Here is a 24467-nt window from a genome sequence, read left to right as displayed (position 1 = left end):
GGGGTGCGGCCAGCCTGCATACGGGGTATGGCCAGCTGCCACATATGCTTGGGTAACCATGAGTGAGTGCATGGTCTGAGTCCTTCTATAGTAAATACTGCTAATGCATGGTAATGTACCAGATAATTAATAGCAAAGCACTGTACAGAATACACCATAGTGTCCTGTGCAGTATTATGTAATACAGATATACAGTACCACCAGAAATCCGGCACCTCCGTTCCGACACCGTGCCATATTATCTGTTTTGCTGGATTATCGGTGGTTCTTACCAAAGGGTGATTGCCCCCCCACACCCAAAACCTCTTTAATGCAGCAAACCCCCCCCCCCCACACACACACACGCAGCCCGTCTGCCCCCAAGCAGCACAGCTCTCACGCCCGCAGAGTAACTCCCTCCCGCTGCTTCTCTAAACCCTCTGATGGCTGATAAACAGGATTGAAAGAGGTTCCGGACCATCAGGTGCCTGTTTATGTATAATTCAAGTGCACAGTCTGGAAATTGATCCCTAGATAAGAGGGTGGGTCTCAGACAAAGGAGCCTGCCAGGGCATTCCACTAAATCCCTGTGGGCCAGCCTGACCCTGAGCGTCACTAGGTTCCACCACCTAATGACTATGATGATGCTGGCCATAGAAAATAACAAGTGGGGGGACAATATAGCGTGATTTTTATATTCACCGTGCCCCCTCCCCATTTACCTGCAATTTGCGGCCTTAGCTTTCCCATAGAGCTCACTTTGCTAGAAAGTGAATGGGGTGCAGGAGAGCTTCCTACTCGTCCGGGGGTCCGGAAGTGTCCTGCAACATCAGGTAGAGTAGGAAAGTACAGTCTATACGAATGTCCTCTCTAAGCATAGCCTGCATTTAAACACCCACTTACCACCCAGTTACACACCTTCAGCAGCGTAATGAAATACGCCTGCATACCATAGGACTCTGAATCACATGTAGATATGCACGGTGGCCTATGTAGAATGCACAGCTGTGCAAGTCCTACTTGTGCAACCAGTTAATGGTTCCCCGTAGCTGTATCAGTTATCCCTATAGGTGTAATGTATCAATCCATAGTGGGCAAGTGAAGTATTGCCTGTATTGACCAATCAGCTTCTTGTTTACAATGATCAAGTGTATTCTTTAAAATGATAGACAGAAGTTGATCAGTTGCTATGGCGAACTTCTTCCATTTTTGGAAGGTTATGAAATAATTCCCCCTATGTCTGGGACATAAGGGGATTGCGGGACATATACAGTCTTAATTAGCGATCTCTAATTCATCTGTAATGTACATATTTTAGCTTTCTTTAGCTAAACCTAGCCAATGACGACATACAGTATTCTATGTTTTCCGCTACTCTTTTCGGAGTTTCCGCTAGTATTTTCTGTGTTTTCCCCTACCCTTTCTGTTTTCCCCTACTCGTTGTGTGTTTTCTGCTTTTTTTTTCTTTGTTCTCCGCTACTCTTTCTGTGTTCTGCTACTCTTTTATGTGTTTTCCGCTACCCTTTCTGTATTTTCCGCTATTCTTTCTATTTTTTCCGCTACTCTTTCTGTGTTTTCCACTACTTTTTTAATGTGTTTTCCACTATCCTTTCTGTGTTTTCCACTACCATTTTTGTGTTTTTCGCAACTCTTTCTGTGTTTTCTGATTTTCTTTTCTGTGTTTTTCGCCACTCTGTTTTCTGCTTTTCTTTGTTCTCCGCTGCTCTAGATGTGTTCTGCTACTCTTTTATGTGTTTTCCGCTATCCTTTCTGTGTTTTCCGCCACTCTGTTTTCTGCTTTTCTTTTCTTTGTTCTACGCTACTCTTTCTGTGTTCTGTTACTTTTGTGTTTTCAGCTATCCTTTCTGTGTTTTCCGCTATGCTTTCTGTGTTTTCTGTGCTTTCTGCTTTTCTTTTCTGTGTTTTCCGCCACTCTGTTTTCTGCTTTTCTTCTCTTTGTTCTCCGCTACTTTTATCTGTGTACTGCTACTCTTTTATGTGTTTTCTGCTACCCTTTCTGTATTTTACGCTACTCTTTCTGTATTTTCCACCACTATGTTTTCTGCTTTTTTTTTTTATTTGTTCCCCGCTACTCTTTCTTTGTTCTGCTACTCTTATGTGTTTTCCGTTACCCTTTCTGTGTTTTCCACCACTGTTTTCTGCTTTTCTTTGTTCTACGCTTCTCTTTGTTTTCTGCTACTCTTTATTTGTTTTCCGCTATCCTTTCTGTGTTTTCCGCTACGCTTTCTGTGTTTTCTGCTACTTTTTCTGTTTTCCGCCACTTTGTTTTCTGCTTTTCTTTTTTTCGTTTTCTGCTACTCTTTCTGTGTTTTCTACTACTGTGTTTTCTGATCTCAGGTCTCTAATCTCCAATTGATCTGTAATGTACCTATTTTAGTTTTCTTTAGCTAACCTAGTCGATGACCACATACAGTATTCTATGTTTTCCGCTACTCTTTTCGGAGTTCCGCTATTATTTTCTGTGTTTTCCCCTACTCTTTCTGTGTTTTCTGCTTTTCTTTGTTCTCCACTACTCTTTCTGTGTTCTGCTACTCTTTTATGTGTTTTCTGCTACTCTTTCTGTGCTTTCTGCTACTCTTTTATGTGTTTTCTGCTATCCTTGCTGTGTTTTCCACCACTGTTTTCTGCTTTTCTTTGTTCTCCACTACTCTTTATGTATTCTGCTACTCTTTTATGTGTTTTCTGCTACTCTTTCTGTGCTTTCTGCTTTTCTGTGTTTTCCGCCACTCTGTTTTCTGCTTTTCTTCTCTTTGTTCTCCGCTAATCTTTCTGTGTTCTGCTACTCTTATGTGTTTTCCGCTATCCTTTCTGTGTTTTCCACTACCTTTTCTGTGTTTTCCACCACTCTGTTTTCTGCTTTTCTTTGTTCTCCACTACTCTTTATGTATTCTGCTACTTTTATGTGTTTTCTGCTACTCTTTCTGTGCTTTCTGCTTTTCTTTTCTGTGTTTTCCGCCACTCTGTTTTCTGCTTTTCTTCTCTTTGTTCTCCGCTACTCTGTGTTCTGCTACTCTTGTGTTTTCCGCTATCCTTTCTGTGTTTTCCGCTATGCTTTGTGTTTTCTGCCACTCTGTTTTCTGCTTTTTTTTCTTCATTTTCCGCTACTCATTCTGTGTTCTGCTACCCTTTCTGTGTTTTCCGCTACTCTTTCTATGTTTTCCGCTTTATTTTCTGTGTTTTTCCCTACCCTTTGTGTTTTTCCCTACTCTTTCTGTGATTCCTGATTTTCTTTTCTTTGTTCTCTGCTACTCTTATGTTTTCCGCTACTCTTTCTGTGTTTTCCGCTATGCTTTGTGTTTTCTGCTACTCTTTCTGTGTTTTCCGCTACTCTTTTCGGAGTTTCCGCTATTATTTTCTGTGTTTTCCCCTACCCTTTGTGTTTTTCCCTACTCTTTCTGTGATTCCTGATTTTATTTTCTTTGTTTTCTGCTACTCTTTCTGTGTTCTGCTACTCTTATGTGTTTTCCGCTACCCTTTCTGTATTTTCCGCTTTTCTTTCAATGTTTTCCGCTACTCTTTCTGTGTTTTCCGCAAATTTTTTAATGTGTTTTCCGCTATCCTTTCTGTTTTCCACTACCATTTTTGTGTTTTCCGCAACTCTTTCTGTGTTTTCCGCAACTCTGTTTTCTGCTTTTCTTTTCTTTGTTCTCTGCTACTCTATATGTGTTCTGCTACTCTTTTATGTGTTTTCCCGCTATCCTTTCTTTGTTTTCCACTACCCTTTCTGTGTTTTCCGCTATGCTTTGTGTTTTCTGCTACTCTGTTTTCTGCTTTTCTTTTCTTCATTTTCCGCTACTCTTTCTGTGTTTTCTGCTACTCTGTTTTCTGCTTTTCTTTTCTTAATTTTCTGCTACTCTTTCTGTGTTTTCCGCTACTCTTTCTGTGTTTTCCGCTACTCTTTCTGTGTTTTCTGCCACTCTCTCTGTTTTCTGCTACTCTTTCTCTGTTTTCTGCTTTTCTTTTCTTAATTTTCCGCTACTCTGTGTTTTCCGCTACTCTTTCTGTGTTTTCTGCCACTCTCTCTGTTTTCTGCCACTCTTTCTCTGTTTTCTGCTACTCTTTCTCTGTTTTCTGCTACTCTTTCTCTGTTTTCTGCTACTCTTTCTCTGTTTTCTGCTACTCTTTCTCTGTTTTCTGCTACTCTGTTTTCTGCTTTTCTTTTCTTAATTTTCTGCTACTCTCTCTGTGTTTTCCGCTACTCTCTCTGTGTTTTCCGCTACTCTTTCTGTGTTTTCTGCTACTCTTTCTGTGTTTTCTGCTACTCTTTCTCTGTTTTCTGCTACTCTTTCTCTGTTTTCTGCTACTCTTTCTCTGTTTTCTGCTACTCTTTCTCTGTTTTCTGCTACTCTTTCTCTGTTTTCTGCTACTCTGTTTTCTGCTTTTCTTTTCTTAATTTTCCACTACTCTTTCTGTGTTTTCCGCTACTCTCTCTGTGTTTTCCGCTACTCTCTCTGTGTTTTCCGCTACTCTCTCTGTGTTTTCCGCTACTCTCTCTGTGTTTTCCGCTACTCTCTCTGTGTTTACTTTTCTTAATTTTCCACTACTCTTTCTGTGTTTTCCGCTACTCTTTCTGTGTTTTCTGCTACTCTGTTTTCTGCTTTACTTTTCTTAATTTTTCACTACTCTTTCTGTGTTTTCCGCTACGCTTTGTGTTTTCTGCTACTCTTTCTGGGTTTTCCGCTACTCTTTTTGTGTTCCACAACTCTGTTTTCTGCCTTTCTTTTCTTCATTTTCGCTACTCTTTCTGTGTTCCTTTACTCTTTCTGCTACTATTTTCTGTGTTTTCCACTACTCCTTTCTGAGTTTATCTCCATTGTGGCACAGAATTAATCAATGTAAAATGTCTTCAAATTTACATACCAAGAGGAAAAAAAAGCAAAGGAAATCTGCCGTCTCTAACTCAATTTCTGTAACTTTCACACATACACACCACCGGAAAGGTGCCAGACAAGAATTAATAATTTTAAAGGCACAATGAACATATATTTTCAATTATCTGCTGTACGACGCTAGCTGTATTTAATCTAGGTGTACTAGATCTTGCCAGTCTTTGAGCCGGTGCCCTTGAAGTGGGAAGCGGAGCGTGAGCTTATTTCGGGCTGGCATTGCAAACCTTGAAATTAAACCATATCATTCTCCTTCGTGCAGAGATCAAACTCTTATCTGAACTAATTAGAAAAGCACAAGCTAAGCCCATCACCCAGATCAAGAAAACAGTTTACAGAGGAATATTCTCATTAACCTGTCTCTAATACTCTCAATCCACTTTCCACGCTGTAAAATTAATCTTGTGCTGTTGGGAAGGCCCTGCATCGTTATTTATCTTGCTCGATAAACGACTTGCACAACAAATAATTCCCTAATTGCTCTAAATTAGCCTTTCCGTGCTTGATGACCATATAACACCCCTGTACCTTCAAGGTCATTGTGTTTAGGCCAAGCTTGAATACTAAGGCGTCAAACACGAACAACTCAATTCCCGATGGAATTACAGAACATGACAACACAAAACGGGTCTAACAAGACCCCCATGGCCTCTCCACATAACAGAATAACCCAGAAAATAATATTTTATTCCTGTACAATAAACGCAGCATTAGAACCGACATATTGCTCGGAATACCAGCCTGGACAATTTTTTCAATTCCAGATAAGCAAAAGCTCAATGGAACCCATCGGGGAAAATCTCTGATATTCTGTGAATTAAATATTTTGGATTTTGTCTCCGTCTCCGTACCAGAGACCACTTATTAATTCCTGCAAAATGCAGATCTCGAAAAGGCTATTAACCTCAAATTCACGGAGTCCACCGCGGAATATCTCAGGCGAGGATTTTGTGGAGCAGAGTGTGGCGCGAGCAGTTTGATTTGCAAAGCCCCCGAGAGAGGCAGTAAGATGTCAGGACGCTTTGACATTCTGAAACCATTAAGAAAATTCTGCAAAAAAAGATGGAAGCTGATCCGCTGCAGAATATTCCTTGCAATACGTGTCATTACAAATGAGCCTGCTATCTGCAAGGTGAGAATAGTGGAACGTTACAATAAATAAGGGTCTGTGCCAATACCCAGGGGGCAGCGAGTATATTTAGCTGTATCTGCTCGCTGCCTGGTTTACTTCATCGCCTCAAGACAACATGGAGGAAACTAGATCTCAAGGTATTTGGCCAGCAAAGAAATCAAATGAACATGTTCCCGGCTAATACCATTAGTGCTTTAGAACCAGCAGTGATTAGAGGCTTGGCTTTATGTGCCGCTGTACAATTCCCACTTAGTAATGATATCATTATTTCTGCTTCTCTCGCTTTTGCAGTGATGGGGGGAGGGGGCAGATTCATACAGCGCTGTACACAAAACATTCTGTTGTGCAATAGTTCAAACAAACCAAAAATTCAACAAAATGAAAAGCGCATTTTTCAGACTTGCACCTTTAGTGGCGATAAACAGTCCCCCTCTCGGTGCACCAGGTACCAGGTAACTCAGCCGCACCATGGACCGATAAAGTTTAAACTGGCGCGTTTTGGACTTCTGCGCATCCGCAGTGCGCGTCTGCGAAGTTTTAAAGTGCGATTGCATCCAGCTAGGTATGTACTAATAACTATTTTATTACTGTAGCACTACTAGAGCACCCAAACAGACTAAGGCCCTCATTCTGGTTAGCCTGGTAGCGCTGACCGCCGTTTAGTAAATGCCAGCCCCCCTGCTAATCGCAGTTTTTCCCTGCAGCGCTGTGAATGGATGATTTGCATATACATACATTTGAAGCCTTACAAATAAGTATAAATATAAAATTGAAAATGACCAACAATATACAGATGGATGACCTCTCATACAGCTGGCAATAGAATTGCCCCAGCCCCAGCTATCCACCAGAAGGGGGCGTGTGAGCGCACAAGATGCTCGCGTGCCAAAGTTCCTATGGAGCTCTCCGCCACATCCCTGTAGCCTCCCCGCACAGCCCTCTAACCATCAGATGGAGTGCCACTCCACCAGCTCTCGCCAGTGGATGGGATCTGGCGATGTATGAGAGGAGCTACATCTGTACCCATTGCATAAATATTTCCACCTGTTGCTTATCCTACCCATGAAATGACCAGTTGAGACTGGTATCAATGGTGCCCGACTTAGGTTGCAGTGGGTTGGATGAGAAATTTGTGAATTATGGGAAAGAATGATAGAATCTGTCATAAATGAGGCGCCTGTGCTGACCTCACTCAGGGGTAGATGTATGAAGCAGTGATCAGGGAGAACTGATCCAGGAGAACCAGTGGAACAGACTGGTTGCCCATGGCAACCAATCAGCACTGAAGTAACATATATAATTTGCATAATATAAAATTATACAGAGCAGCTGATTGGTTGCCATAGGTCACTTCTCCTCCCTTATCACTGCTTCATACAGCTACCCCTGAGCATCATGCATTGCACTGCAAGCTAAACAATATCAACCATGTTTCAGGACCCAAGATGAAAAAATGTATCCATCTTTTCCTCCATGCTAAATTCTGTATGAAAATTAGGGTTACCACCCATCCCAAATTACTCTGGACAGTCCGACAATTTACACCGGCGTCTGGAGGGGTGGCGTTCCCGGACTAGGCGGTAACCCTAATCAGAATGAAAGCACTGAATACACGCAGGTCTGGATGAGGGCCACTTTTGTTTCAGAAGTCAAATATTTTAGCGGTTTGGAAAAAATAAAAAACCCCAGCTCTTATTGTATTGTGCGCCGTAGAATATGCTTCCTGTTTTGCATTTGTTCTCTATGGCTCCTGTAAGTGCAGAGAATTATCCGTGTATGTAGATGGGATGCGGAGCGAGAGGCATTGTGGAGGGCGGAGGTTGTATTCTGGCTAGAGGGGAAAGAAATGACAATAATTGCACCAGCTCGGTTTAAAGTCAGTCCGTTACTTTCACTCGAGAGCTATTAATAAAGTAGCAGCACTGTGGCTGGTGTAATTAGGCCTAAACAAGAGGCAGCGATGGACATTTAAAAACATTTTCACATGAAAACATCAGCGGTAACTATCCTGCTTCTTCCAAGCCCCCCTCTTAGAAGCCATCTTTCCTTCCTTCCATAAACTTCTAACGGCTCATTTGGAATGGTTGCTTTTGAGCAAAATAGACCCCAAACATAATTGACTGCGAAAAAAAAAAAAAAAAAGAAAAAACGGGCTCACATTTTCCCTCTGACAAAAAGCCAGCTGCAATTTGCCGATGTAATGAGCAGGTTAGAGCTGCAGAGACGCAATGTTGTTCATTCAAATTCATTTTCATAAGCTACGCGGCACTTAACAGCCCGAACCCCACTCAGCACTATTTACTGCCAGTACAATCATGTGAAATCGTTCGGTAAACCTCAGCGTCGGGGGCGGTCATTTTTGAAACATTGTTGGCTTTATACTGCAACATTGGGGAGCTTGCTATCAGTTTGGTAGACCTGGGGGGGGGGGGGGGGGGGAGGGATGCTTACCCCTAGATAATAATTGTAATGCCATCCCCTTTACAATAACGCCCCCTTAATATACACAAAAACACTTTAAGATAGATGGCTTCCATTATACGGTACTCTGGGCTTTAAGCTGCTTATTATAAAGAGAGTGCTGCAGAATAGGATTTGGGGAGTACCTGTGGGGTTCTGTACAGCGGCACAGTGAGTGCTCTTATACGCAGGCTTGACGTAATATCGCTTTAATCCAGAACACTTATGATTTATACAGGCAGGTGTAACTTCATCCCAATCGCCCGGAGGCAAAGCTGGAGTTTGGTGCCCTCACTCAATATTGAAATAAGGGAAAACAAATATTGTGTGTGTGTGTGGGCGCCGGAGCCCAAAGTAAATTAGTAGGCACCAGCTAAGCTGTGTAAGAATGGCCGGTGGGTCAGACTCATGAGCATTCAGGGGTAGATGTATGAAGCAGTGATAAGGGAGGAGAAGCGATAACGTTAATGGTACTTTATCACCGGCCAATCAGATCCTAACTGTCCACTTTTTAAACCCAGCCTGTAACTTTACAGTCAGGAGCTGATTGGCCGGTGATAAAGTACCATTAACGTTATCGCTTCTCCTCCCTTATCACTGCTTCATACATCTACCCTTCAGAATCAGCGTTCACCAGTGGGTCGCATCTAGGCAGGTGAACCGCTGCTTGCTGCAGCACAGGTTGAGTGGTACCAGGCAGGAGTTGTCCTGCCACCTACTGCAGGTGTTAACAGGGCTCCTGGGATCAAGCGGATAGGCTGCAGAGCTCAGTTGCAAATCTCCCAACATGACCCATTCCAGGAGGGACAAGATGCTCCGTTTCTGGACTTCTATGGTAGTGGCAGATGCAGAGATGGTGCAGCAGCAGAGTTCACAATTTAGTTAGGGAAGCCCCACCAACTGCCACCCCAAACACCACAGTCCAGGACTCACTGTCAGGTATGGCTCCCTTGTTTGAATTTTGGGCAGTGGTGGAGTGCAACTGCCACTGGCAAGGAAGTCCAAAAGCAGAGCATTCTGTCCCTCCTGGAATGGGTCATGTTGGGAGGTGTGCAGTTGGAAGAACAGCATTTGATGCTCCAGCTGTTTCTGAACTACACATCCCATCATGCTCTGCTACAGTTTTGCTATTTGGCCATGCTAAAACTAATGTAGGGCATGCTGGGATGTGTAGTTCAACAACAGCTGGAGTGCCAAGGTTAGCCATCACTGCAGTAGGTGCTGCTATACATGCGGGTGCACAAGCTCAGAGGCAGGTGACTCCATTGCCTCCTTGAATTAAGCCCCTGTACACATGCCTACATTTTTAGTGTCTCTTCTGGAGCAGCCTGGGCATCGCTTCGGACCACTTCGTGGGTGGGGCTGAACTAGGAAGTGGATAGTCTCCCAGGGCTGCGGGGGACTGCCCAAAAAATCAAGTGTCTGCCACAGCTTCCAGTGTAATTTAGAAGTGTCCCGGATTAATGCATACCTCCCAACAGTCCCGATTACAGCGGGACAGTCCTGATTATCAGGGCCTGTCCCGCTGTCCCTCCCGCGGCCGGCAGTGTCCCGCGGTGTGGGGGGGCTGTTGGGAGTCCCCCCTGTAGGCTGCTAAGCAGCGGGGAATAAACGCTGTGCGTATGCGCACAGTGTCTATTCCCGCAGCCAGGGGGCTGGGGGCATGGCTAGAGGCTCACAGAGCCTCTGGGTCATGCCCCCATAGCGGCAAATGGAGCCGCGAGTATAGGCCACGCCCCAAATTAGGCCACGCCCCCGAAATTTTCGGCGCGCCGGAACTGCGTCCTGCTTCCGACTGGTCCAAAGTAGGGAGGTATGTTAATGGGATACGGCAACAGAACACATCTACCCCACAGTACCACCGTACACTGCTGTGCATGGGTGTCTGCAATTGTTTTAATACTGTGCACAATGCTACAGCATTTTATGGGTCCTATATGGTCTTAAAATCATCAGCGAGCCCCAACGTGGCCTCAGCGGCAGTTTCGTGGACGGGAAGATACTTAGGTAACATTATAACTTGTCCCATTTTCCGTCTGGCACCGGCTCCTCGCGCATGTCACCACACATTCTACCTTTTATTAATCCCTGTCTACCCATCCGTACTTGGGCATGCTACAGAATCTTTAAGTATTTGAGAATTACCACCCGCCAAACCATCAGCATGTTACTTGTCAAACTGCATGAGCTCTATTGAAATAGTTCTGTCAGTAACATTAAATCAAGGTTTAATGTAGGGTCCGTGAGCTGCAGCCAAGAATTGTGTCTCGTCTCGTCTCTCTCTCCATTTCCTTTCTCATTCTCGGAGAATGATCAGAAACTGGGCCTGCATAGCAAACAGTCGCGTTCCTAGCTGACAGAGTACAGACAGCCATGAACGAAGCGGCTCGGAGTCTGAGGACTTTTAAATGTATTTTTAATTCTTACCGTGAATTTCAGATCAATTACCCAAAAAGAAATTATCTGGACCGATTCCAAACCAGAAAATCAGTATATACTCCATGCCTTCCAACTGGATTTGAGGGGCCTGTATTGTGGATTGGGACAGAAAAGGGGTTTGAGGTGATGTGGGGACCCCAGCGAAGGCAAACCATGTGTAATATGACTACGTCCCATGCAAGGATGGAAAAAGGAGATGTTGGGAGGCATGGTTCTGCCAGTCTGTATGTTCTCTGCAGGCTAGAAAATAATATAAATCGCACCCTTTGGGGGTATTCAACCTGGGCAAATTCTTTGGGCGAATTAGACTCGCCCTATTCAATCGCAGTGCTGATATTCCGGCTTTATCCAGCATCATCGAAAACTGTGTGGATCGGTGAAATTTCCGTTTCTGCCCATCCTGATTCACCCCCCCCCCCCCACCATAAAAAAAGTGAAACGGCATCCACAAAAATGGACTGTGATTAAATACTAATCAGCAAATTATTGCCAATTTTTCACCTGGCCAGGAAATTCGTCCGGGATTGAATACCTCCCCGTATCACCTTCGTTTCAAAGTGCTGCTTCCGAAAATGCAGCATGGTCATCAACATCATCACCAAATTTGGTCGCTTGGAAAAAGTAGACAATGATCTCAGTGCACCTTGAAAACCAGGCCGTTATGCCCCCGCTTTTGAGAATGCAATCGGTCCCTGCCTCAAACCGACCACAGCATTTGGATCATGCTGTGACTTACCTCATGTCAGGCCATGTTTGATGAAATATCATACTGACACAAGACATTTCCTAAGAGTCGGACACAATTGCGCACAGGAAAAGGTGGCGACAAGAATAATCAACCTCTAACTATGGCTTAGACAGCTGCCATCTCATTGGCCCGCACCAGTTTCCCTAAATCACTATTAACAGTCCCTAACATTTCATCCTTTCTTTATCCTGACATTAATCATTAAGAGAACAATAACATACTAAGGGGGAACTGTATTAAGCCCGGTGATGTGATCAAGTAGCTGGTGACAGCGCAGCAACCAATCAACTCCTAGTGGTTATTTTTTCAAACCCAGTCTGTATCCTGACAGTTAGAAGCTGATCGAAAATAACGCACTGGCCAATCCGCTGTAATTGTCAGGATAAAGACTGGATTAAAAAAAATAACAGCTAGGAGCTGATTGGCTGGAACGTTATTACCGGCTACTTTATTACTTCGCTAGGCTTAATAAAAATGACAGTTAGGGGCTGATAAGTTGATACATCTCCCCCTTGGACTGTCAGTCACACACATCTTTGTAATTCTCAGAAATAACCATAACCACTATCAGCCAGACCTGTGTGTACTCAATACAGCCCACAATTCCCTATACAGCGGTGACAAGCCCAGGGCACACTTATCCTATAAGAGACATCCTATTTGCCGCTCAGTTGCACCCACTCAGCCACAAGTGGTGTTGCCACGTAGACAGGGCTGCCATCAGGAATTTTGGGGCCCGGGACTCATTTCCAATCCAGGAACCCCCCCATCTCACTTGACTTACCGTAACCCGGCTCTTGCTCCGCCATCTCCTCTTCCGCTGAGCTGCAGCCCCGGAGCGCAGGCTTCTTCAATTCAGGATGACGGCGGCCAATTAAAATGCAGCACCGGCTGGTGAGCCAATCAGAGCTCGCATACCAGCAGCAGCTCTGATTGTCTGTTGGTACATGAGCTCTGATTGGCTCAAAAGCTGGTGCAGCATTTTAATTGGCCACCGGCATTTTGGGTTGAATAAGCCTGCGCTCCGGGACCTGCATTGTTCAGCGCACTGAGCGAAGCGCAGCGGAAGCAGTCGGGGGTTGCGGTGGGCAAAATGAGCTGCCCGGGCCCTTGCAGAGGCTGAAGCCCAGGACAGCTGTACCCACAGCACCCCCCTATTGGCGGCCCTGCATGTATACATAGATTGTGAACCAGCTGCAATTACTGTGTGTCTAGTCTCCGGCACACGCTTAGATGAGGTCTACCTGTAGAGTAGACGTGCGGGCAACCGTGAATCAGGCCCAAGGGAGGAAGGACGGTAACACTTCAAATTATATAAGTCAGAGAAACAGGCCACCTACCTGACACCGAGGATGTTGGGGGCTCGTCCTTTTATTATGAGATATCCTTAACGTTTAATCCTGCATTGAAGAAGAAAAGAGACAGTAAGTCACGAGCACATGGTCTGGTGTCTATGCAGAAGCCTATTGGCCTAACGTCTCATGATCAGTAACAATGGCAGTCGGTGAATAGAGATCCCATCTACCTATTGGTGCAGTGTCTTGGTGCTACATCAAGATCCACACATAGCTTTCAGGAATATAACTGATAAGGTGCTTTACTGACAGCAAAAATATAAAAAACACAGTCTAGCTCCATACAGAGCATTAGGGCCCCGATTCAGGCCCGATCACTGGGCTGCGAGTGCTCGGGGCCTAGCAAGCTGGCAGGCGTGACACGCCGAATAGGCACCCCCCCCCCCCCCAGTGTATGCAGCCATGTACACAGGGAAATAATCATTCACCATCAAATTATTTTCCCCCTGCTCGCAGCGCTGAGTGAGCCAGTCGGTGGGGAGAAGGAAGTCACTGCATTTTCTGGGACAATCCCTGAAAATGCAGTCGGCAAGCCGCCAATGGCCGCCTGCTGCTCAAACAAACAGCGGGCGGCATGTGAGCACAGGCATTCCGAGTCTTTGCGAACCCAGAGGCAGAGGCGTAACTACTGAGGGTGCAGCTGCTGTGGGGCTCGAGCTGTTTCCAGGGCCCACTGCTCCCCCAGGTAATACCTGCTCCTTACCCCTCTCTCTCCCTGTGTTCCACCCCCCTCCTATATAAAACGCTGGCTCTGCCTTACATAACACTCCTCTGACTGGCGTACTTTGTAACTGACGGGGGCTCTGCCTGGCTGAACCTAATGGGGGCTCTGCATAATGTAACGTAACGGGGGCTTTGCCTGGCTAAACCTAATGGGGGCTCTGCTTGGCACAACATGTAACAGGGGCTCTGCCTGGCAAAGCTTATACTGCTGGCTCTGCCTGGTATAATAGGGCTCTGCCTGACAGAGCTATGCCTGATGTAACGTAACGGTGGCTCTGCCTGGCGTAATGTATATGAGAAGCTCTACCTTGTGTAATGTATATGAGAAGCTCTATCTGGTGTAATGTGTATAAGTGGCAATACTGTGTGGCGCAATTTAAATAATGGAGACTTGTGTCTGCTGTGCTGCATAACATGAATTGTGACCTCATCCTATAAAGCCTTATGTGCCTTCGGCATTGTAGTGACAATCGTATAGTGGAAGGGCCCTTTCAAGGTTTTGTTATGGGGCCCACAAAGTTCTAGTTCCGTCCCTGACCAGAGGACCCACGCATGGGCGACAGGCTGAGAATTAACAGCTCGTCCGAGGGGTCTGTATGGCCCCATACGTCACTTTTTCTCCCTCATTATACTTGGGCAGCATCACAAAGTGTTGCCTGCATCTTGCTGGTACATTCACAGACTCCCGCCTGGTTTGGTCGCCACATCTACTCACACACACACACACACACGTAAATTTGCTAAGATGGGAGTTTTATTTCACATGAGATGTTGCTATGGGCAAACAAACAGAATCAACTTCTTATTTATTTAGCACCTTCAAAAATATAGTATCTGGTTAGTTGCCAATAGCAACATTTCATGTGAGATAGAACTCCCATCATACTACATTTCCCTCAGTGTTATTATTTAGTGGACTTCCCTGTTTCCTACAGGTTTAGACCAACTTCCACTCAGGGCTCATTGGCCTACCTCCTTCTCAGTAACATAGGGCCTAATTCAAGACTGGTCGCTCTGCTGTGGTTATCCATGGACTGCACATGGGTACGGCCTTGTAGCACGCATGTGAGTGGCCATCCTGGGATAAATTCCTGCTACTTTTTTTTTTTCCCAATCGCTGGCCATCTGCAAGGTGATTGACAGGAATCTGACATTTTGTGGGTGGTAACTGGCCGTTTCCTGTGACTGTCGGGGAAAACGCAGGCGTGCTCAGGCAAAGTCATGTGATGTTCGCTCCGCCCACCTCTGACGACACACACTGTAAAAAACATTCAATGGTGTGCGGCCGAATTGATATAAATCAGCACAGGCCACAAAACATTCGCCCCCCACAGTGTACAAGCGACGAGTCCGCTCTGAGACGCGCGGAATTCAGAACCGGCGGCGTTTTCAGCAAAGACTAACCCCATCTGACAGGGTTAGTTGTTTAGCCTGTTATCCTTTCATTATATTCTGTCAGATGCTACAAGGAATTTGTGTATAAGAGGATTGCACATATCATATCTAAGAGGTTTACAACAAAATCCAAACAGGCTAAACTCCATAGCACGGCAAGATGCAGGGTTTAAGCACTGAAAAATAACAGCTTTCAGCGCTGGCGCCATCACACAAATGCAAAGACATTAACCATTTTCCGAGCAGATTCTGAGTAATAAAGAAGCGGGGCCTGGTGGCTGGAAGGAATCCTGACGCACTGTTGATTAACTCCTCAGGCTGGCAGATGGCGACCACACCAACCTCCATGAATAATTGGCATTGCTACCGCACAAACCATCCAGTCAGTCAGAAAAAGGGAGCAACAGGTTCGACTTTCACATGCCCATTTGGTGTACATGTGCATATGTGTAAACGGGCACTGGAAAAACAGACGCCTTTGGATCACAAATTATAATGGTATTAAGCAGTATTTATGGTCTTAGCATTTATAATGAGTTTGGACAGATTTTCTACTGTATATTAAATACGTTCATTCAAACGTCTTTATCCTGATTACAGATTTATGGGACAATCTTCCAGTTGGTTTTCTGGCTCTTGAGAAATGCACAAATAATTTCCGAAGACTTTGCCGGCTCTCTTTTGGTGAGTCATTAAGGGGGTTTATTCTGGTTCACTCCTTATGGCAAATTTCTTCTTAGATGGACTAAACCATGTGCACTGCAGGTGGGGCAGATGTAAAATGTGCAGGGAAAATACTGACTGCTTTATTTTTACACTGCAATATAGATCTCACTCTGAAGTAAAACCCCACCCAAATCTAACTCTCTGTGCACATGTTACACCTCCCATCCCCCTCAGCTGCCCACCCACCCCAATCATCCTCCCCCTCCAACTTCCTAACTCTGTCTTCCTTCAGCCCCACTACAGATGACGAAGTCCACTCCCTCATCTCATCCTCTCCCCCCTCTACCTGTCCCTTGGACCCCCTCCCCTCCCGTCTCCTCTGTTCCCTCTCCCCCACTGGTTGCTCCCAACTTGCTCACCTCTTTAACCTATCCCTTTCTACTGGCATCTTTCCCTCACCCTTCAAACATGATCTGGTCTCGCCTATTCTTAAAAAAAAAAAAAACTAGACCCTTTATCACCCACGAGCTACCACCCTATTTCTCTTCTCCCATTCGCCTCTAAACTACTTGAACGGCTGGTTTACAGGCGTCTCACCAGCTACATGTCTGACACCTCCATCCTTGATCCCCTTCAATATGGCTTTCACCCACTCCACTCCACTGAGACTGCCCTGGTGAAAGTCACCAATGACCTGCTCTCAGCCAAATCCAGGGGCCACTTCTCTCTGCTTATCCTCTTGGACCTCTCTGCTGCCTTTGACACTGTGGACCACCCTCTCCTCCTCCACAAACTCCAAAACATTGGCCTCTCTGGCACTGTCCTTGACAGGTTTACCTCTTACTTCACCAACCATTCCTTCTTAGTCTCTGCCTTTGGCAACACCTCACCACCTTCCATCCTTCCTGTCGGTGTCCCTCAGGGCTCCGTCCTTGGCCCCCTTCTGTTCTCCCTGTACACCTCTTCTCTGGGTGCACTCCTTAACTCCTTTGGCCTCCAGTACCACCACTATGCTGATGACACACAAATCTACCTCTCCTCTCCTGATCTGTCCCCCACTGTTCTCTCTCAAGTTTCCAACTGCCTCTCCGATATCTCCTCCTGGATGTCCGAGTGCTCTCTGAAGCTCAACATGGACAAAACTGAACTCAATATCTTTTCCCCACCCAGAGCCATACCCCCTACTTATATCTCTATCACTGTTAACAACTCCATCATCTCCCCTGCTCCCCAACTCCACTGCCTGGGTGTCACTCTCAACTCCTCCGTCTCCTTTGCACCCCACATCCAAGCTCTGTCCCACTCTTGTCGGTTCCAGTTACGCAACATTGCTCGCATCAGGCCTTTTCTCTCAGAGTGCAACTAAGCTGATCATCCACTCACTGGTCATCTCACGGCTCGACTACTGAAATGCTCTTCTCACCGACCTCGCTCGATCCCAACTGGCTCCTCTCCAATCTGTCCTCAACTCTGCAGCCAGGCTTATCTTCCTCTCCCGCCGCTCTAATTCTGCCACTCCCCTTCAACAAAATCTGCACTGGCTCCCATTCTCCTACAGAATCCTCTTCAAACACCTCACACTCACATACAGGGCCATCTCTAATTCCATTGCTCCATATATCTCTAACCTCATCCCCATTCATACTCCCTCCCGCCCTCTATGGTCGGCCGACGACTGTCGTCTCTCCTCCACCTGATCACTGCTTCCCATGCTAGAGTTCAAGACTTTGCCCGTGCTGCACCCCTTCAGTGGAACGCACTCCCTCGCTCCATTAGACTCTCCCCGACCTTGCAAAGCTTCAAACGGGCACTGACAACTCACCTTTTCATCAAAGCGTACCCTTCCACTGCATAAACTAGTCCTGTGGCTGGTTCTCCGACCTCTGCCTGCTTACATCCTGCTATCAAGCCACCTCCCACTTGCTTGCACCTCATGTCACCTGTCTGTCTCCCCTTCCTACTAGATTGTAAGCTCCTCCGAGTAGGGCCCTCTTCCCTCCTGTTGTCAAAGTCCTCTTCTCTTCACGTCACTCACAGCTCTCCTATACTCCAACACTCAGTGACCATCTTTGTCCGCATACTCATCTCCATCATTGGCCACAAGCCTCTAGTCGTACATTGATCAAGTCCTCACTACTTATATTTAAGTTGTAATGTGTATTGAACTGTGGCACTCTTTATTTGTACTGTATTTTTGTTATTTATTCAATGTAATGCTATGTTTTGTCTCCCTGTACTGTTGCATTGTACGGTGCTGCAAAACACTTGTGGCGCCCTATAAATAAAATTATAACAATAATAATCTACCCGTGCACATGGTTTTGTCCGTCTAAGAAGGAATTTGCCAGAAGGAGTGAACCAGAATAACCCCTAAGACACGAGGTGCAATGTGAATAGTAACTCAACGTGTTATTGCAGGATTTTACACAGGGTATTTTTACCATTTCCCCATTCCCCATCTTGTAATACCAAAATGTCTCTAAACTACTATTGTGGATATTAATCAAAGGGCAACTAGACCTCAAACATCACCAGAAATTGTGAGGCCTCGGGACTGATAAAAAAGGCAGGGCCCAAACCACCACCTTCATAGTCCCCCATTGACACACACACACATACTGCCCCATAGCAGTGGGAGATATGTGCAGCAATGAAGAGAGTAGAGAAGTGAGCCAATGGCAACCAATCAGCTGCTCTGTATAATTTTATATTATGCAAATTATAGATGTTACTTCAGTGTTGATTGGTTGCCATTGGCCACTTCTCCCTTATGACTGCTTCATACAATGGGGCAGATATAACTTAAGTACATTTGAAGATAAGTCTTTAAATACTGAAAAAAAACACCTAAAGATTGATGTTACGATATAATGATTTAACTTGAATCCTGTGGAGATGGGACAAGGGGATACACGAGGAAGACGTGAGGAGCAATTAAAGAGAAAGGGTAGAGAAATCAGCACTGGGGCCATGGGTAAGTAGAGGTGCAGTTTAAACAGAGATTATGAGATGTACTAAAGACGACGGCACCCCAGAGACAGTGAGAACAGTAATACAAATATTTGTGCAGGCGATTAGAACGCGGGTGGAAGAATCCTTTTGGAAAGATGTAATGTTATAATATGAAAGGCGCCACGTTGTGATTTGCTATTGAGATAAGCAGTGATGGATGGCTAGTACAAGGATTATTGCGTTAGTCGCGTGCAATGCAATTATTGTTTTAAAGATCTGTGCCAGGCAAAGAGAGGCAGGCGCGGGGATGAGACATCATGGGAGCTACGCTGCGTGCGCGGTAAATCAATTCTAATATACTCCAAGTGTCTACAAACTGATTATTCCCATTCTCACACAGGTCAATGAGAACAATCCCCCGGAATCCCCAAAACAGGCCAACAAGATCTCAGGGCAGTGTAGGAGGCAGTTCATGGGTGTAAGAAAACCTATGGAGGTTTGATAAAAGGTGTCACATGTACGTAAGGTACATGTATGATTCATGTACAGTGGGTTTTACACAGAAAGGACAAATTACGGGCATTATTAGACTGGGGTGTCCTACTGCAGCTGCATTAGATCGCGGCTAAGATGCATTTTTGGAAAAAAAAGAAGCCAGATGCCGGGAGATTCTCATGTGACTTGTTGCACCAACATGGGATGTCTGGTGTTACTGTAGCAATGTAGATGTAGATGGACGCAGCTGTACATGCCCCATACCATTATACAGTATATATACAGTAATTCACATCAATACAACATATAGCAAGCATACATGCGCCACATCATTACACCACATAACATACATGCGCCGCATTATTACACCACATAACATACATGCGCCACATCATTACACCACATAACATACATGTCCCGCATCATTACACCACATAACATACATGTCCCACATCATTACACCACATAACACACATGCGCCGCATCATTACACCACATAACATACATGTCCCACATCATTACACCACATAACATACATGTCCCACATCATTACACCACATAACATACATGTCCCGCATCATTACACCACATAACATACATGTCCCACATCATTACACCACATAACATACATGTCCCACATCATTACACCACATAACATACATGTCCCGCATCATTACACCACATAACATACATGTCCCACATAACATACATGTCCCGCATTATTACACCACATAACATACATGTCCCGCATCATTACACCACATAACATACATGCCCCGTATCATTACACCACATAACATACATGCCCCGCATTATTACACCACATAACATACATGTCCCGCATCATTACACCACATAACATACATGTCCCGCATCATTACATCACATAACACACGTCCCGCATCATTACACCACATAACATACATGTCCCGCATCATTACACCACATAACATACATGTCCCGCATCATTACACCACATAACATACATGTCCCGCATCATTACATCACATAACACACGTCCCGCATCATTACACCACATAACATACATGCCCCACATCATTACACCACATAACATACATGTCCCACATCATTACACCACATAACATACATGTCCCGCATCATTACACCACATAACATACATGCCCCGCATCATTACACCACATAACATACATGTCCCGCATTATTACACCACATAACATACATGTCCCACATCATTACACCACATAACATACATGTCCCACATCATTACACCACATAACACACGTCCCGCATCATTACACCACATAACATACATGTCCCACATCATTACACCACATAACATACATGTCCCGCATCATTACACCACATAACATACATGTCCCACATCATTACACCACATAACATACATGCCCCGCATCATTACACCACATAACATACATGTCCCACATCATTACACCACATAACATACATGTCCCGCATCATTATACCACATAACATACATGTCCCACATCATTACACCACATAACATACATGTCCCACATCATTACACCACATAACATACATGTCCCACATCATTACACCACATAACATACATGTCCCGCATCATTACACCACATAACATACATGTCCCGCATCATTACACCACATAACATACATGTCCCACATCATTACACCACATAACATACATGTCCCACATCATTACACCACATAACATACATGTCCCGCATCATTACACCACATAACATACATGTCCCGCATCATTACACCACATAACATACATGTCCCACATCATTACACCACATAACATACATGTCCCGCATCATTACACCACATAACATACATGTCCCACATCATTACACCCAATTCACATCAAAACAACACATAATGGGCCTGATTCATGGTGGATCGCTCCGGGGACCGATGGTGTGGCTCTGTGCATGGCCAATTATACGCATGTGCAGGGCCGCTGTGCGAACACCTTTGGCAACTATAACAGACGATGAGGCGTTCGCACTGGTAGGGAAGGGAGGGGAGCGGGCAGGAGCAAGGGAACACCCAGTGTTTTTTGGCCATGATGTCAGCGCCCACCCCCATTTCTTTGGGCCTGTTAGCAGGACCCCACCTCCCTGGGCCTGCGTCTGTGCGCAGGACCCCACTTCCCTTTGCCTGGGTCTGTGCGCAGGACGCCACTTCCCTGGGCCTGGGTCTGTGCGCAGGACCCCACTTCCCTTTGCCTGCGTCTGTGTGCAGGACCCCACTTCCCTTTGCCTGCGTCTGTGTGCAGGACCCCACTTCCCTTTGCCTGCGTCTGTGTGCAGGACCCCACTTCCCTGGGCTTGCGTCTGTGTGCAGGACCCCACATCACTTTGCCTGGGTCTGTGCGCAGGTCCCCACTTCCCTTTGCCTGGGTCTGTGCGCAGGTCCCCACTTCCCTTTGCCTGAGTCTGTGTGCAGGTCCCCACTTCCCTGGTCCTGCGTCTGTGTGCAGGTCCCCACTTCCCTGGTCCTGCGTCTGTGCGCAGGAACTTACTTACCTTTGCATGGGTCTGTGCGCAGGTCCCCACTTCCCTTTGCCTGGGTCTGTGCGCAGGACCACACTTCCCTTTGCCTGAGTCTGTGTGCAGGTCCCCACTTCCCTGGTCCTGCGTCTGTGTGCAGGTCCCCACTTCCCTGGTCCTGCGTCTGTGCGCAGGAACTTACTTACCTTTGCATGGGTCTGTGCGCAGGACCCCACTTCCCTTTGCCTGCGTCTGTGTGCAGGACCCCACTTCCCTGGGCTTGCGTCTGTGTGCAGGACCCCACATCACTTTGCCTGGGTCTGTGCTCAGGACCTCACTTCCCTTTGCCTGGGTCTGTGCGCAGGTCCCCACTTCCCTTTGCCTGGGTCTGTGCGCAGGTCCCCACTTCCCTGGTCCTGCGTCTGTGTGCAGCACCCCACTTCCCTGGGCTTGCGTCTGTGTGCAGGACCCCACATCACTTTGCCTGGGTCTGTGCTCAGGACCTCACTTCCCTTTGCCTGGGTCTGTGCGCAGGTCCCCACTTCCCTGGTCCTGCGTCTGTGTGCAGGTCCCCACTTCCCTGGTCCTGCGTCTGTGTGCAGCACCCCACTTCCCTGGGCCTTCATGCAGGAACTGGACAACATGTCATACCTTACACGGCGAAGGAAGCGCAGACCGGAGAATGGTCAGGAACCCTGAATGTGGTCTTTATAATGAACAAAAGAAGCTATAAGCACCGGCCAATTGAATTGAATTCATTGAGAGTCAGACAATAAGTGAGCCGGCCAGAGGAGAGATAATCAATGGATTTGATTCAGGTGGCTGACGGTTGGCACAGAACACAAGATGTAGGTTGATCGTGTAGAGAGTGGATGTTAAATCCAAAGGTTGACAGGAGACAGCCGAATCTCCTATCTGCAAGCCTTACTGTGACAGAGGTAGGATGCTCGGAATATTCCATCAGCTCATAAATAAACCAGCAATGTTGTCTTCAAAGAGCAGGTTTGCTGAAGTTCATGGAGGGGATTCATTAGAACTTTGGAAGGACATCACAACATATCAGCTTCCCTGTGCCACCTAGATCCCAGACCTGCTCACCACTAATGGTGCACGTATACAGAACACCCAAATAACGCTGAAGTATAACAGCGTTGTCATACCTGACTCTCAAAACCATGGGCCTGATTCATAATCGCAGCCTAGCGGACAGGTAAACGCTGCAATGATTTCTCTCCCCTTCGGTAAACTGACTTTTATTCAGCCGGATTCGGTGCAGGTGTTGAAGTAATGTGATTGCCATGCCTGCGTTCTCAGCGGGACGCCCATAAAACACTCGGCGTTCACCTACTGCAGCCCCGGCCCACCCTTTCTGGAGAGAACGGATTAGGGAGTTTGAAACCTGCCAAAGCTGTTCAATCCCGCAGTTTCCAAACATCAGGGACGGGGTGAAATTCACACCCAAATGAAGGGTGAATTGGCCCCCATGGCCGACATCCTCGCGAGAGGTCGGTAGCTCTCGCAAGATTTACCCTGTACTTGACTCCCTGCACAGCCGCCGGGCCACACAGACCGGCTGCGGGGGCCGTACACGGCCCCTGAGCTGGAGGTTCCCCACTGCTGGTTTAGGTTGACAGGGTCATTAGGTCGACAGTCAAAAGGTCAACGTGTTTTTCACTCTTTTTTGTCCTGAATGTCGACACAGTTGACATGGAAAACGCGTCATACCAGCACGGTAGGGCGTGAAATACCACCTGTCAGCACGTCGGCTCAAAAAATTGGAAAAACCCATGTCGACCTCCCTCCCTCATCTCGATCTAAAGCCACGTCTACCTTTTGAGGGTGTCAACCTAAGGTCTGTCGACCTTCAGTGGTCAAGGAATGTCGGCCTTTCTGTGATCAACCTAGTGACCGTAATACCGTTACTAAAGGGAAATGGGTGTTGATAAAATAAAAAATCAGGGTTCCACTTGTGTGGGGGAATTTAAGTACAGCACCACGTCATAGGGTGGCACTATGAAAATATAAATATGATAATATTGTTCGAGTCGCTATTATACAACATGAAACTCTGTAGCCGCAGCACATTAATAGACAGACACAGTATAAATCTATATATTAAAATGTTACCCCAAAGAACTTGCCGGAGACTTTATAAATAATTGATCGCAATAATACGTGTTTGTGAAATAAAAGTCTTTCCGCCACTTCCTGACGGCTGTAATATCAGCATTTTGATTGTTCCACTTTATTACCGTTAAAAAAAAAAAATGAAATAAATAAAACGGCAGCACGAGCCCTCGTAGATCAGAACATCTGTTTGAGGCTTCCGCAGCAGTTTTGCTTGATAGATAATAGGCTTTTGTTTGATAGTTAATAAACTGTAGTTCCTTATGGGTGCAGTATTGTGCTGGGAGGAACGGATGCGTTCTAATGTGATATATTAGGTAATCTGCGCGGAATACCATCAAGTAACAAACTGTTTATATGCATATAATGGACCCGACTGTTTTGTCTGCGGAGATGTTCAGCAGCTATCGGCAGTTCGCAGAAATAGAATTGTTTATTGCATCTGTTGAAGGACAAGACACAGATACTCCCATTGCTGAGATATAACACCGGACTGGATGAACACGTATGCTCCTAGTTATACTGATCGCCTTGCACATATAAATGTACGGATCATAACGGCGGATCAGAATTACTAGGAAGCATGTACAATAGTACAGTCTTTTTACAAAC

The 24467-nt window shown here is 45.9% G+C and overlaps 1 protein-coding gene across 19 annotated transcripts in view; it reads right to left on the bottom strand.

Annotated features, from left to right (window-relative positions):
• PTPRF (protein tyrosine phosphatase receptor type F) overlaps positions 1–24467 on the bottom strand; it is a 675453-nt gene that overhangs the window by 472186 nt on the left and 178800 nt on the right. For all 19 annotated transcript variants that reach the window (XM_083157546.1, XM_083157555.1, XM_083157551.1 and 16 more), the window contains one exon: positions 13006–13065. The gene's annotated coding sequence lies outside the window, so the exon portion shown is untranslated. The remainder of the gene's footprint in view (positions 1–13005; positions 13066–24467) is intronic.

Source organism: Crinia signifera, chromosome 8 (assembly GCF_055691185.1).
Source record: "Crinia signifera chromosome 8, ASM5569118v1, whole genome shotgun sequence".
NCBI lineage: Eukaryota > Metazoa > Chordata > Amphibia > Anura > Myobatrachidae > Crinia > Crinia signifera.
Note: the sequence above shows the minus strand (reverse complement) of the source record. Positions and strands in the feature narration are given on the sequence as shown.